We start from the raw sequence: 15,354 nt of genomic DNA, 5'->3' as shown, positions 1-15,354 counted from the left end.
CCTTTCATGGCCTTGCATTTTTCCCTACCTCAGGCTGATAGCTAGGATATACTGATATTAATGTCATACTTGGTCCAGATAAAAGCTGAGGGAAAAAATTCACCTATAGATATGGAGGGAGACGTGATCTGAATTGGTGGTACAAACTTACATTCTCCAAAGGAGTAAGATTATCTTACTGTAATTATGTAGTTCATCAGCTGGCTGCTGCCTGGGGGGCTTACCTCACCCACTGCTGAATTTGGAGATCCATACATTAAGTTTAACTCCGATGACAATTGGCTGTAATGTTCCCTGTTGTCACTGCAGCCGTGGAGGTCAGGCCTAATGATATGCCAAGAGCTCTGTGACAGTTTGCATACAGACGCAGTTTACTCAGGTCTCAGCACTGCCACTCTCAGAAGATGAGGAGGTATTGAACTGTCAAACTGAGACTGAGCAGGTGACAGCTGATGCATTTTAGATCAGCTGCCTTCATGACTGATTTAGTAAACCTAACTGAGAGCACACAGGCTTTTTCTCCTTCAATATTATACTAAAAAAAATAGCTGTGAAAATGTGTTTTGTTTTTAAATACTACTCTTTATACCTTCTTTTCGCTTTGAAACCTTTAAGTATAAAAATGATTCAGAATAGAAGATCTAGGAGAATTTTTTTCCTACAGAATGAATTGAGGTAAGGAAATATTTTTATCCTTTCCACAGCTATGTGGCAGTTCAACATCTGACTCTTTCCGTCAATCACTCTACCTGCTGTCTTCTATATATCATACAACTTCTTAAAATAGATAGTGCTCAGAATAACGCAGACAAGCAACAGCATAGAGAAACATATGCAACAAATGAAGCATTAAATGTTTCCTCCTCTTTCCAGAACATATTTTGATAATGATTAAAAAATAGAGGTTTTGCATAGCATGGTCTGAGGCTTCAAACCATTTCACAGAACACCAAGAGTCAAAAAGAAAATGAATGTGGTAGCATGGAAGAACAAGTACCGTTGTCATCGCAGATTAGTGCTTGCAGACCTGATTGCTGTACCTTGGAAAATTAAGTTGTCTCATGTGCAGAGAGATGTTTCTGATCTTCTCTGATTGATAACATGAGCATCTGAAGGGCCTAACAGGGCTTAAGTAGCAAATTCTCCCTTCAGTCTCTGCTTTACAGGATTTCCTTTTGGCAGAACAGTTGCACAGTCACAGAAGGAGAGGAATTTTGCAGATGTCATTTTGGTGGCAGCATCCAGTTCCACACAACACTCTGTGCCTTTTGGAAAGAGCTTCTCTTTGCTTTTCTCCTTGCACTCAATTTGACTGAAAAGTTGCCCTCAAAATCTCTGCCTGTGTGCTCAGGGGATGGTTGTTTTGTCTGACTCCTCAGGCTGGCTTCTAAGAAATACAGGGTTACTGTGTGCCTCAGACTCAGGAGGAAACAAAACAGTTTTCTTGCAGTTTTTGTTAAACATTGAAATGTAAAGATGAGATGCTTATGAATGGAGAGCGAAGTATATTTTTCTAAATGACACAAAAATACACTGCTTATGCTTTTTCTCTGTACGTTAGATTGTTTTTGAGAAATCAGATTTTCATTTTTCAGTCTGTTAAATGCTGGGAAAGGGGGTCACTGGAGCAATAAGTAAGTTCGGTGAATGCGATGGTCAGAGATGTTCAAACTCTCCTACATTTCCTGTATTCCAAACAGAAAATTAAAGCATGAAAATAGAAGTATGCAGAATTCGCATAAACGATGTTCCTTTTTTTCATCAGCAGTGCAGCTGGGACTGCAATATTTCTAGTTATGACTGACGTTTTCTCTCACCTCTCTGTCCTCTCCTCATGAAAATGCTTAACCGTTTCTGCGGAGCATGAGTATCAGACAAAGCGCAGAGTCCTGGGGTTTGCCTCTGGGAGGGCCAGGGGGAGAGCAGTGGTGAGATGAACAGAGCTGTGCTGGATCAGTGTACCTCTCACCGGAAGAAAGGTGGTGACCTGGAGAGGTGACAGAGCCACATTACTGCAAGGCTCGATCTATACAGCACAGTTCTCCAGTGGCTGCTGTTATTGTTCTCTTGGTAATGTTAAAGGAAGTGAGTTGCAAAATACTTCAGAATGCAAGGGGTTTTGTTTGTTTGTTTTTAATATATTGAGTTAGCACAGAAAACAGCTTTAGAAAGATAATAAACCTAAATGCTTCACCATTTTCAGGTAAATGTGTGTGTGTAGGAAAAGGGAAACATCATTTAAATCTTTCATATCTTATTAGAGAAATGCCTTACAGTTCTTGAGGCGTTTCCACTTCCCTATATGCTGAAAACTCACCTCAATGTTCTCTGCAATGGAAGTTTCTCTTATTGAATATAATGATGGAAAACATCTTTCCAGCACAATATTTTCTCTACGGACTTTGCTGCAGCACAGCTTCGCATTGTCAAAAACAAATGCCATTTGGGTTACAAAAAGCAATAATGTTATCAGGAGATATCTTTGAATTGTCTTATGTAAACTTCTCTAATTTTCATTTCAAATATGTATGGAATGTTTAGATGTTGATTCTCTATGGGAGACAACAACCATCAACATTATATTATTTCATATTATTATATTCTGTTTCCTGTTAGTAGAGTAAGTTCCCCTCATTGCCTTTGTTAACATCTGTGCATGACACTGCACACAGATCATCAAATGTTGCCTCAATGTTGGTGCTCCTCAGGTCTGAAATGTGGGGTGGATGCTGGGATCTTGCCACCTAAATCAAGGTGACAGCCTGGAACTGAGCGGTGATACCTCCTCATCATTCAGCTTCCTTGCCATTGGAAGGAGACCAACACAGCAGTGAAATGCACAAAGGGTGTGTTGCTGATGAGGGAGGAAATTTTCATTTCAGTAGTGCAATAGAATGTTTTGCCCGACTGCCTTTCTTTCTACACTCCCATATGTGGTATAATATGTAGAAAGAAACACTTGAGATCTAGTTAGCTGGAGAGAAGTAGCGCACACCCAAGCTAGAAGTGTTTCCTAGGTCAGAAAGAGACAGATTTATTGTAGGGTCTGAAATGTATGGGGCTGAGTGAGTGAGGTAATCTTTCCCTTTTGATGTAAAATTTGCACACAAATTTTAGAGAACGATCTGCTGGAGACCATGCTACTGGCATGTAAGAGTTCATTCCAAAGGAAAATGTGAATTTTGGCTTTTTTCTTGTTATTTCTGCTACTGGATAAAAGCATCAGGGTGGTGCAAAGGCAAAGGAACGCTGACAGATTTGATAAGCTAGTCAAGATTCCTCAGCCCAAATGATTATAGTCAGTGTTGTTTGTATATGAATTGTTGTTACTCCTTTGCTGTTTGTTCAGCTCAGCAAGGAAAAACGACAGAGAAGCTTGCTGTGATTGCTGCTGAAGTATATTCAGATCTGAGCCTAAAATTATAAAGTCACTCCAACAGCATTGTACTTTGCTCTATAGGGTTGTAGTTTTCAACCTTTTTTGATCTGTGAACCTCTCAACCTTTTCCACTGAAGGTACAGATCTCTGTATAGTGAGTTAAAACCCCACTGACAATCAGCTTGAATTTTTAATGCTTTCTTTTCAAGTTACCCTTGCAGATATCCACCAACCTTGAGTGCTCTGTGGACTACGTCTTGAAAACAATTGCTCTGAGGAACTAGTCAGGTCGAGTTGAGACTAATGCTGCTAAAAAGTTGAAGATTTTGATTGTGAGAAAACTGTTCTGATGTGGGAAGGGTAAAAATAGGGTAAAAAATAACAGTTCTGAAGTTGGCAGTTGATAGTATTGTCTTTGAAAGTTTTTTTTCTTCTTTGTGAATTTCAAGCAAGCTGAGCCTTGGACTCTTGGGCACTGATGAGAGACCAAGGACAGAGGTGATTGCTGGGTGAGTAATGCTTGGCTCTGCAGCATTGGAGGATCCTGAATCATGAAAGCTCAAAAAATTATATTTGTAATGGGATTAAATTGGGGAAACAAGCAAAGTTTTCCCAAAGGAAGGAGTTTGAAGTCTGTAAAAACAAATAATTTTGGGAATTGGTTTTGATTGGCATTTCCTTTCTGAAAGTACATTTTGATAACTGTTAACTAGGGTTGAGATTCAATCCCAGACTTCCTAAGTGCTGTTGAATGGAGTCCGAAGGTGGTCTAGAGAAGTAATATGGGAAGGTCCTGGTGGGGGTAATTACTAGGAAGAATTTCCCATTATTCATTGAACTAAACTTTAAAATTCCTATAGAATTTTGTTGAAAAAAATAAAAATTTAAAACAAGAGGCAGAGAAAGCACAGGGATTGCTAAGTTAACATCAGGCTTTTCATTTCATGGTTTCTTTTCCTTTGGAGACATTTTCCCTGTGAGAAATTATTGGCAAAGAGAATAACTATTTCTTTGTGCCCAGAGCCAAAACCGATTGTTATTTATTTACTTAGTTAGTTAGTTTTATTTGTTTGTGTTATGTCTGAATCTCCCTGCTGGCCATCAACCTTCCTTTGACTGCATAGGTGGCTACAAGGTGGAATTACTTTCTGCAAAACCCATGCTTGCTCCAAGGTGCTACACTGCAGCTTAATAGAAAACCTGATGTCTTACTTCTGTAATTCTCAATATGAATCCACCCTGTTCTATTCTTTTAACTCTGGCAGCACGATGACTTGTGCAATAAGGAGAAATGGCTAAAAATCAATGAAAAGCTTTTTTAAAACTTTCATGCATTAATTGGTATGTGCGCTTGGCATAGACTTTCAAAAGCAGTCAAAGGAAATTAATGGCAGGAAAAGAATGCTGGCAAGGGGGAGATACCTCTAAGACATTCAGATTAGGTGCTAATAGCTAAAGCCTTTGTAAATAGGATGGGGGTGACTAGTGTTTTGTTTTGTTTTGTTTTTTTGGTTTGTTCTTTGTTTTAAAGGAATCTGAGGGTTTTTGTTTTTTTTAAACTTATTGAAAACATAATTCAAATGTGTAGAGTATGCCAAGTTTGGGGAAAGGGATGAATGAGATGCACAGAATGTTTCTGGTTCCATGCATGAGATGCTTGAACAGACCAAGTATTGGAGTTGCTAGCAAGTGATACTGGACAAGAGCCTTTGGAGATGAATGTACTGTAAAACCCTCTGTTTCAGTAATAACAAATAAAAAGCCTCGCTTGCCTCAGAGGTACTAATAACACAAAGATTTTATATGCATATATATTTGCAGAATTAAACTTCAAGAGCATCATCTGCTCTTTCATTTATTTTTTATTTATGTATGAGAACAAGCGTCTTGCCTCAGTTGACACAAAGAACTTTATGGAAATCAATGGGGTTATAGTAATAATTAATCAACAGTAATTATTACAGTAAATAACTGCAAGATGCTGCTCCTGTTCAATTTATGCTAGGGGACCCATTTTAGCCAAAGGTTAGACAAGATGAGGTCCTTTCTTACTCCTATGATTCTGTGGTATGTATATGGTGGTATATAGTAGACAACATTGATTTGTATGGAGAAAAAATTCAACATTTATTTGTTTCATTAATTCTGTTCACTGCAAATTACTTTGATTTGGCATTCACCACCCTAGTTAAGTAGTCTCCAGTTTGTAGCAACGTTATTTAGCTAAGAAAAGTTCACAAGATTTTTCACTTAGGTAAATATTCGGTGTAAATTTCTTATAAGTTGTATCCTTACTTTAAAAAAAAAATAAGAACAAACTGCCACGTAAGTTTATCATCTGTTTCAGAAGTGAGATGATGCTCAGGTCACCTGCTCTGCAGCTCCCTGTGCTAGTACGGATGAGGGGAATGGAGAGTTTGTAGAGACCATAGAATTTCTCGGTAGGGTATGAATTAGTGCTTATGTGAAGGAGCAGAAGAATACTAGCTGCAAGACTGCATATGGGCACTGACAGCACTCTTCTCCATAGGTTTTTCTCTAATGTGTTATAGTAGGAGACAAATATTTGAAATAACAGTTTTGTTTTATTAGAATAACCAAGATTATGGTTGTCTTGTCCACAGTAAATTTGATCTTGTGTCCTCTAATTTCCTGTTTGTGCCCTTAGGTACCAGAATTAGCAATTCAGTAACTGTTGCTGTGATTCAACATTGCTAGTTAATGTATAATTTAATATTTGTTAAAATCATTCAAAGCAGGTTTAGAATGCAAATATGTCTTAGAATCATGTATTTAAATGTAGAAATCTAGATTTGTGGGGGTTTTTTTCTGTGCTTATTTGATGCATGTGACCTTTCTCTTAAAACATTGAGATTTCATATATAGGGATGAGAAAAGTTTAAAAAGAAATCAGTTTCCATGCTGGATCCTTTTATTATGGACCCTGTGACAAGTGGTGTACAGACTATGCAATTTTCCCTCCTAGGGAAGTGGAGATGCCTGAGAAATAGATGGAAAGGAAGTTCTATTCTACTGCTGTTCTCTTTCACCTTCCTGTAGGGTGGAGGAGGACAGTCCTGTCACCACAATCCTTCCCTACTGCCTGCATGTGCCCATGGGCTTCCCATAGTGGGCAGACTGCCCAGCTCAGTGTATGAAGAAGAACAGGACTATTTGGAAGGATGAATGATTCTCATTCAGGTACTGCTGAACTTCTTGAGAGCATGTGAAGTAACATTAGCTTCTCTCCTTTCCTCTGCATGTGCATGAAAATGCAGGCTGTGTTGGCAGCATTACCTAAAACTGGATTGTGACAAATAGCTCTTCCCCATTACAGTGCGCAAAGCAGGCTGATAATGTAGCCTAGCATGTCATCATGAACTGGCAGGAGCAGTAGGCTGGGATGATAAGTAGAGCTGGCTGAGTCTTCCCTTTTCCTCTCTGTGAATAAGCTTTAAGTGCTCATGGAGCTGGTGTGTGGCTTCTGCTTCCTTGTCACAAGCCCTCGTATCCAAGCGTAGCTGTGATTAAGGCAAAAAAACAGCAACAAACACTGCAGTGGATAAGCAGATTTGTGACATGAAACCAAAGAGCTTGTTATTTTGAGAATCTTCTCCAAGCAGGGCATGCCAGTGAGATGCGTAAAAAGGTACTGCTAATTTACAGTACTTGGAGAAAAGGCATTGGCTTGGAGAGCAGTACTGACAGTAAATGTATTTTCAACTTGCAGACTTAGTACTTAATTTTTAAGCTCCAATATGGGCTTTTCCCCAAATCCCTAGTTATCTGGTTCAGAGATGAAGCTATTGGATTATTGTCTATTTCCTGTCAAGGAGCCGGCAAAACTCCTTCTAGAGCCTGTCTACAGAGCCTATTGGATATAATGATTCTGTGGTGTATTTTGAAGCATAAGTGTACACTTCATGGGAATATACTAAGTATAAACTAAACTTAAGATGAAGGTCCTGCCATGGGTGGAAAAATAATCTGGCTCATAGGCAACAGTCCATTCAATTGGGTTTCTTGAGGAATTGATTTTTTTTTTTAACATGTATTCATCCCAAACATATAACTGTTCTTAATTTTGCAAACAAGAAACAAAAACAACAGAAAGTCACGAACACCTCACCTACACAGGCAATAACTGAATAATTCTACTCTTTATCATAGTTTATTGTGTAATCAAGGAAATAGAAAACAATACAAGTATTTGTGCACTGATCAGCATTCCTTTGAATTAGGCACCCTACAGAACTGAAGCAAATTGTCAGTTTTATTTTATAATAATCTTTCCACAAGTTTAACAAATAATGCCTGTGATTTAGAAGGAATCTGTTTTGCTTTCAAAAATCTAAGCTTATTCTTTTAGCGTGTCTAAAAAGGAATAAAGCGTGTCAGACATTTGCAGTGATCAGTGCATCTGTGCCTGATCTGTGGGGTCTTTTATATCTAACGAGTATTTTGTGTGTTTTTTTTGTTTGTTTGTTTTTGGACAAATCCAATAATCCTTGACTGAGCAAAATCCGTTGTAAATTTGTCGTGTTCTATGCAAGAGGAGATTGGATATCAACCAAATATGAAGTTGAGACTTGTAAATTTTTTTTTATTTCAAGAATCCATGGAGACTGCTTACATTGCTACCAGCATCAACTAATCACAAGCTTTGAGTGAGGGTTGAAGGGAGATTCTGAGGCTAGCGCTATATCAGTCATACTGACAAAAATGCTTCTAGCTGTACAAGCTATTAAAGGAAAATTATTAAATCCAGAGCCATGGAACAGGAGATGTTTAGAACACTGATATACCACTTTACAAGCAACTTCCTGGATTTACCAGGCTTCCAAACTTGCAGTGAGTTTAATTAAAGATGATAGGTTGGGAAGGAAGTCAGAAAATGCAGGAAAGAGAAAGCAGTTCTACTTATTTACTGTATAACTTTCTTTTCAATCTATTCTTCCCTCAAAACAGCCTTACCAGAACTCCTTTGTAGGTAGATTTTCTGCAGATAAACCATTGAGAAATCAGACTGAATTAGCTCTAGAAAAATTTTAGTGATGCTCTTATGGCTGAAAAGTTACCCTAAAATAGTGAAACGTTATATTTTGTTTCTTAGGACATATCTTCCAGGACTGTACATGAGGAAGATAAGAGCTATTTCTATTGTTTAAAAATATATACATGTAATGAAAATCTCTCTTTGGGAATACATTGAAAAGATTGGCTATGTTCCCAGATTGCTGCATAAAAGTCCAGGCACTTTCAACAAATTCAATGTGATTCTGAAATTCTAACTGATCTTACATTATGCCAGATGTCTTAATTTGACCATCTCTCCTGAGTTTTTCATGGAGAAACAAAGTAGAGAATAATATATATATATATTTTAATATAAAAGATGTATGTGTCCATCACACAGCTTCATTCACTTTTATCTTCCAGAATAGCTGTAGAATGGACAACCATTTAAGGCAAGGAGTATTTGGTAGGCCCGTGTACTTTCTCTGGGTTTTTCATGGAGGCTAATAAGTATCTTTAGTAAATTCCTCATTCTCTGTTCTTTTTGAATAATGATACTTATTCCACTGGAATTGTAATTCATATCTGTAAAACAATGTTTGAGATTAGAATTGTACTTCTGAGTATGTGTATATGGGCCTTTCCAGAAGGTCTCAAAACCAGTTTCCTCACCCGCTGTTGAAAAGACAAACAAAAAAGCTTGGAAAATTCGATGGTAGCTTTAAGGACAAGGATCTGTCTGGTAGTAACAATTCCACCAGCAGCTCTGAGAACAGCAGTGTGACAAATGGCAACAGTTGACTTTGTGGTTTTGTGATCATCACTGACATCCAGACACCTTTCAATAGACTTCATCAATAAGGAGGCAGGTAGACTCTAGTTACGTGAAGTCTCAATTTGTTCTCAAGTTATGCCAGTTAGGTCTTGGGAAATATTTTTTTCCTATTTCTGTACAGAAATATTTATACCAATACAGTGCTGAATATGGATGGAGTTCAAGCCAGTCTAAGAATGCCTTCAGCAATATATTTTACTTCCTGGGTGTACACAACTATTGCAGCCACAGTTTCATAAAGTTTATTGGCTTCTACACTAAGCAGTGTTGCATGGCTTTAACAAGCTGTTGGAAATAGCATGAACTCCAGTGGGCTGCTACTGTTGCTGCCTACAATGACAGTTTGGTGACTTTTACAGTTTCACTCAGAATTTTTCCTTCCATCTCATTTCAAAAAGTCAATGAGCTATATGTACTTTGGGATACAGTGAGCATGAGAAGAACAACGAGGGAAGAAAATAAAGGAATAGTAATGTGGCCTCTGGCATCTCTTTGTGAGAGCATCCATCTCAGTCTGCATGGCATAAGAGAACATTTTTGACTTATTCTCGGTGCCTGTAGAAAGCATCACTCTTGAGCATTAGTCCTTTTTAGGCATTCCTCTGAGCCTAAACTTGAGGACCTGTTTAAATGAAGGATGTCTGTGGGTTTCAGAATTAGCTTGTATACCTACTCATTTCCATACCTGAACAGAAGAAAAATAGGTATAATTGCATGCATTCACAAAAGGACAATTTATATGTGTCTGACTTTTTGCAAATGCAATACAAGGACATTATTAAGGGGCCATCTTGGAGGGACAAGGCAAAGCAATGCCAAAATACCAAATCTCAATGAAGATTAGATAATGTAGAGCACCCAGGGAATTTGAGAGTGAAAGCAACATTTCTATACCATGTAGCTCTAGATTCAGGCAGAAACTAATAGGGAATTTTCAATATTGCTTTCTCTGGGGGAAATGCCTAATCAGTCTGTCCACTATGGATGTATATCTCTTTTTGTTCAACTGAATATGGTATGCGAAGTGAAAGAAGTGACCTCTTCATCCCAGAGACCCTGTAAATCTTGAGTGGGACAAGAAGCAACAGGTGGTAACAGGCAGGTGGCTTATTAAAAAGAATGTGTGCAAGAACATTTCCATGGCAGAAGGACATCCTGAGAAAAGGCATTTATGTATTCAGTATTTTTCATTTGCTTTGTTTATATGAGCTTTCATAGTCCCATATTCTCCTTTCAGGAAATTTCAAATACTTAATTCAATTATTTACAGATGCTGTCTTATTTCAGATGTGTTCTTTCTCTAGAGAGTTTTATAACAGAAAGCAGTGCTGTATATGTGTATTAAAGTCTTGCTTTTGCTTCCTCAGTCCTCCCATCCTCTTACCATCCTGATGGGGGCATTAATGTATCCCAATAAGCTTCACTTACCAGTAATTTTTCTTTATACCTCTGATCTCCTTTTTCTGATAGCAACCAGATTTAGGGCCATTGTGGAAACCCTTCTGACCTGATTATGTGATTCCAATCAGCTGCGTGCTGAACTGCCCAAATGACCCACTGATGGAGAAGCTGTGGTTTGGAACTCAGTTCCTTTGTCACGGACAGGCAGAGGTATGTTTCACCCTTCATGAGGAATTTGGGTTACTTCCTATTTTTCTTTTTCAGCTTCTAGTTTTCAGTTTGAGACAGTGCGTGTTCCCAGATGCTTTTTATATTCAGGACAAGTTCTTGCTGCGATCACCCCACTCTGAATGAGACTTCAGTAGCAGCTATAGCTTTTTATACTTTAAATGTGAATTTCAGCGTTGGTTAAGCAAGAAATTAATTCTGACCTGCCTTCTGTACCAAACCTGCCAAATGAATGGCAATTAACTCTGGACTATTAAACTCAAAAAGCTTCACTGCAACTTCTGGGAACTTCTTTACAAAAGGGAATTAAATAAACAAAAGCTGCAGATTTTTATTACTATTTTTATTTGGTGGGAGGAGGGGAAAAGGATACAAATATTTTAATATCCTGTCTCCATTTCTAACTGTCTCAGATTCTGTGTAGGAGGGGTTGCCACAGTCTCTAGTTCCAAGGAAGACTGTGGTATGTTTTTGCTCCTTCTCTTTGGCTACCCAAGGATAGGGGTTAGACAAACAGGTGGATTGTTGGTTGTGTTGTTTAACGCTATCTGAAGTTTTGTTATCAGGGTATTTTTTTGCTGTGTCTGTAGCTGGAAAAATTTTTTATTTCTTGCTCTCAATGTATTCAAAAAAGCAAACAAGCAAATCCTTTTCCATATCTGAGTAAGCAGGTATTTACATAGCCCTACGACCTTGGTGGAAGTTGTTGTTTGGTGGGGTCTACATCCCTCTTCTGTGTGCATCCTTTCCTGTTGTCACTGGGCCCATTGGCTGTGGTTGACTGGCTCTATGGTTCTGGTTAATGGTGGGCCATCCTTCAAGTCCTCTCACACTAATCTGTTTTTTCAGTCTTGAAAGTATTCCTATGGTTTTCTCAATGTAAATGGAAATAATATCTTTTGCACTGTAATCTGGAAAAGCATCCTCTGCACAGACAAATGCAACCATAATATTTAACAGATAAATTCACTGAAGCTACTAATTATAGACACAAATGGATGGAAAATGATCAGGCATTTAATGCTATAATTACCCAGCAAAGCAGAGAGAGTATGGTTTTGGGTTTTTGGAGCCATGACAATCTAGGGTGTTAGCTAGAGAAATTTGCTTAGCCTTTTAAAGCAAGATACTCACTTTGCTCTGTATATGCTGTGTTTGGCTTTCTCTGCCCAACATTTGTACACTACAAACTTCTGTATACACTGTGAGATAGGCACACTTCACTCCTTGAAGGACTTGTGATTGACTGAGCTGCAGCGTTCCCAAGGCTTCAAGAAAGGTTTTCACTTGATGCTCTTTCCCGCAGGAGTTCACATTTGCTGTTTTATCTCTGGGAGTGAGCTTAGTGACAGACGCACACCAAGAGCCAGGGAGAAATGCCATGGGAGCTGCTTAACAGCATTCAGATGCAGAGATGGCATTTGATTCCCAGGCATCTTTGCTGTATCCACTTCATAAGAAATCTAAATCAGGAAACCCTACGGGGTATCAGGAAAGCAGACCTCTGATCTGTGCGCTCTTGCCATTAAAAACCAAGTCCTGCTTCTGAAACAATAAACAAATCGAAAGGTTATTGAAAAACTCTCATTCATTTCAGTGCAGTCCGTAAAGAGGCAGAATAGCAGGTGTACGGGCATACAACTGTGTACCTTACTTAGGACTGCGAGAGCTCTCTGACAACCTGTAAACAGGTTGCCTTACATTCTCAGTGTAGTTGTTTTCATTTAATGTAGAATTTGTGGTAGTCTAAGTCCTACATGTTGTTTAATCAAAATGCTCTGGCTGTGTTTTAAACCAAGTACCATTCTTTGGAAATGGTTCCCAGTGCCTGCTATAGATCCTAAATACTCTGTTAAGATACAGCTGAGCCTGAACTGTTTCTTTTGCATTTTAGATTTTTCTGCATTCATGGTAGTTTATATTTTGTAAATATCTGTGTATGGGTAACCGAAGCTGTGCAGTAATCTTTTTTTTTCTTTCCCTATAGATGTATAGTCTGCACAATCTAAAATACCTTAGCAGTATACATGCTAATATTATGTAGTTACTTTGCCTTTCATTCACTGGAAAAGCATTTTTTTTTTTTTTTTTTGTGATTTATTTGGTACTGTGAAATTAAGGAAGTCACTAGAAATTAATGTAAAAGCAAATGACTAGATGAGAAAATGATAAGAATATAATCACTGCAGCTGTAAGATAAGGTGCTCTATGATGTCAGCACTGTGAATTGCTGATGAATTTTGAAGTGATTCCTTTTGCATGATATTTTTAAATTCTCATATAAAACAATTGATGTAAATGTAGAGCCTTTGAAATACAAAGAATTAACCTCACCCTCAAGAAATGATGCTTTAGGTTAAAAATAATAGAAACATAAATCTTGTGTAAGTCTTATTAAAAAAAAAGAAATATCTGCACTATCTGAGTTGGATTTCTTTCAACCAAAAACTCCTATTCTGAAATGCTCCCTTTCTGACAGTGTGACAAATTGCTGGAACAAATGCTAAATAGTTAAATGGACAAGTGATGGATGGCCTCATAAGCCTTGCAGGGCAGCCTGTGTAAGATACTAATTGGTTCTGTGGAACTGGTTTTAGTCAATAAATTCACTTGAGAGATTTTTGTGTGTGTGTGCGCGTGTTAGATATCTGTAACGAAAGCAGTGCTGTAGGTGACAAACCGCTTGCGATGCATTAGGCCACCAACAACTTCATTTTGCCCTCTATACCATCTGCCTTCTTTCAAGGATTTAACCTACTAAAAACCTATTAGTGATGCATTGCTGTCTCTCAAATGCTTCTGAGTTATGAGTTTATTTGGAAGCCTCCAGAATATTTTGATGCTAAGAAAAATGCCCACATTAAGTTTTCCAGTGTTTGCAATAGCTCTTCCCTCACCCCCACCTCCTGCAATAGATTCTGCCACTATTGCTCACTTTGAGCAATACTTCCTACTGCAGGTGATCTCTATATTGGTGAACTTTCCTTGTGAAACATGCTGTCAAGGTGAGTAGAGACAATTAGAGTCCTACCCTTGGGAGCAGAGCCAGAAAAAAGCTGAGCAGCCTTTCCTGGTGCTGCATTTGAAGGTGTTTTCAAGACTTTTGGATTTAGGCCCTGGGTGGTTGCTCCCTGGTTTGAAATTCCTCAACTTCACTGAGCCTTGCCAGCTGAGCTGTGGCATCCCCAGGGGCAGGTGACTGTGCATCTCTTAGCACCCTAGCTTGGGAAGAAGTTGCATCCTGCTGAGCTGGAGAGAGCTGTACCCTCACATGGCCTCACTGCACTCTGCTGGCTGTCTGCAATGAGTGGTCCCTGCCTGAACCCAAGAGGCTGGGGTATGGAGAGCCAGCTGCAGAGAACTTCATTTCATCAGCCACAGGTCTTTGCAGGTAGCAGCCCAACCTTCCCAAGTGTGGGAAGAGATGATGGCGTTTGTTGTGGGCCTGGGCAGATCAGTATAAGGGTGAAAGTTCTCATTCCTTTGTTTCCCAGTGGCTTCCCACTCGACAGCCCAGATGCTGTGAGCACTGTGCAGGTACCCACTCTGCTACTGCCTTGCTTGGCTTTCAGCATGACCTGTGCATGCACAGCATGGTCAGGAGCTGAAAAGAAAAGCCCTGGAGCTCCTGCCTTTTAAGTCCTTAAAGCCTTTGCTCAGTGTGGCGCACAGTGATTTCAGGGGAAATACGAGGCACCAAGTTTGTTCTTGGATGTGTTAAAAACAAGAAATTTCATGAGTGCTAGGAAGAATTTTTTTTTTTTCATGGATAACTTAAAAAAAAACAAAACTACAACAAAACAAAAAACACAAAAAGGAGCTTCAATCAGTGAGTCAGGGAAGGGAGAAGAGTTGAGATGGTTTCCTAATTTAACTGATAGCAGTTTCCCATTCAGTAAAATAGGATTGATTAATTCTGAAAACATCAGGACTTAGAAAGCCAATCTTTGAGATAGAGGAAAAATCTGAAGTTAATTTAGAATTCAAATAACACAAAAGTTAAGGGAAAATTTGGCTTCAGGTCTCAGCTCCATTGCGATCCCAACTGTTTCAAGATAAAGCCTATTTTTGGGGAAGAGAGTGAAAATGAGCTATGTCTCTCAATTGCTTTGCATTTTCTCCTATGGTCACATATAAGACAATCTGAAATTAAAGACTTCAGCTGCTGCATATTTAAACCAAATTTGACTAATAACAAGTAGTATCTACCTTAGCAGCAGTGTTGACATAATTAGATAACACAAACATGATTTTTCTATAATAGTATGTTACTGAAAAAGCATGAAGGAAATGCAGTGCAGGCAACCTACCGCTAGGCTGTCTGGTCTGTCTGGGATTCAAGAAAACTTATAGGGAACAAAACCTGAGTAACTCCCTGCTATGTTTTCAGGCAAAGCTATTAGAATACATATTCCAGGTGGAGCTGGGAGGAGTATGAGGCACAGTGGGAGAATATGGACACAAGGATACATAGGCTTCTGGGAAGTTGTTGGTG

The sequence above is a fragment of the Coturnix japonica genome, chromosome 11 (genome assembly GCF_054131305.1).
Source record: "Coturnix japonica strain WE chromosome 11, WE-NBRP24, whole genome shotgun sequence".
Taxonomy (NCBI): Eukaryota; Metazoa; Chordata; class Aves; order Galliformes; family Phasianidae; genus Coturnix; species Coturnix japonica.
This window is presented reverse-complemented; position numbering follows the sequence as displayed.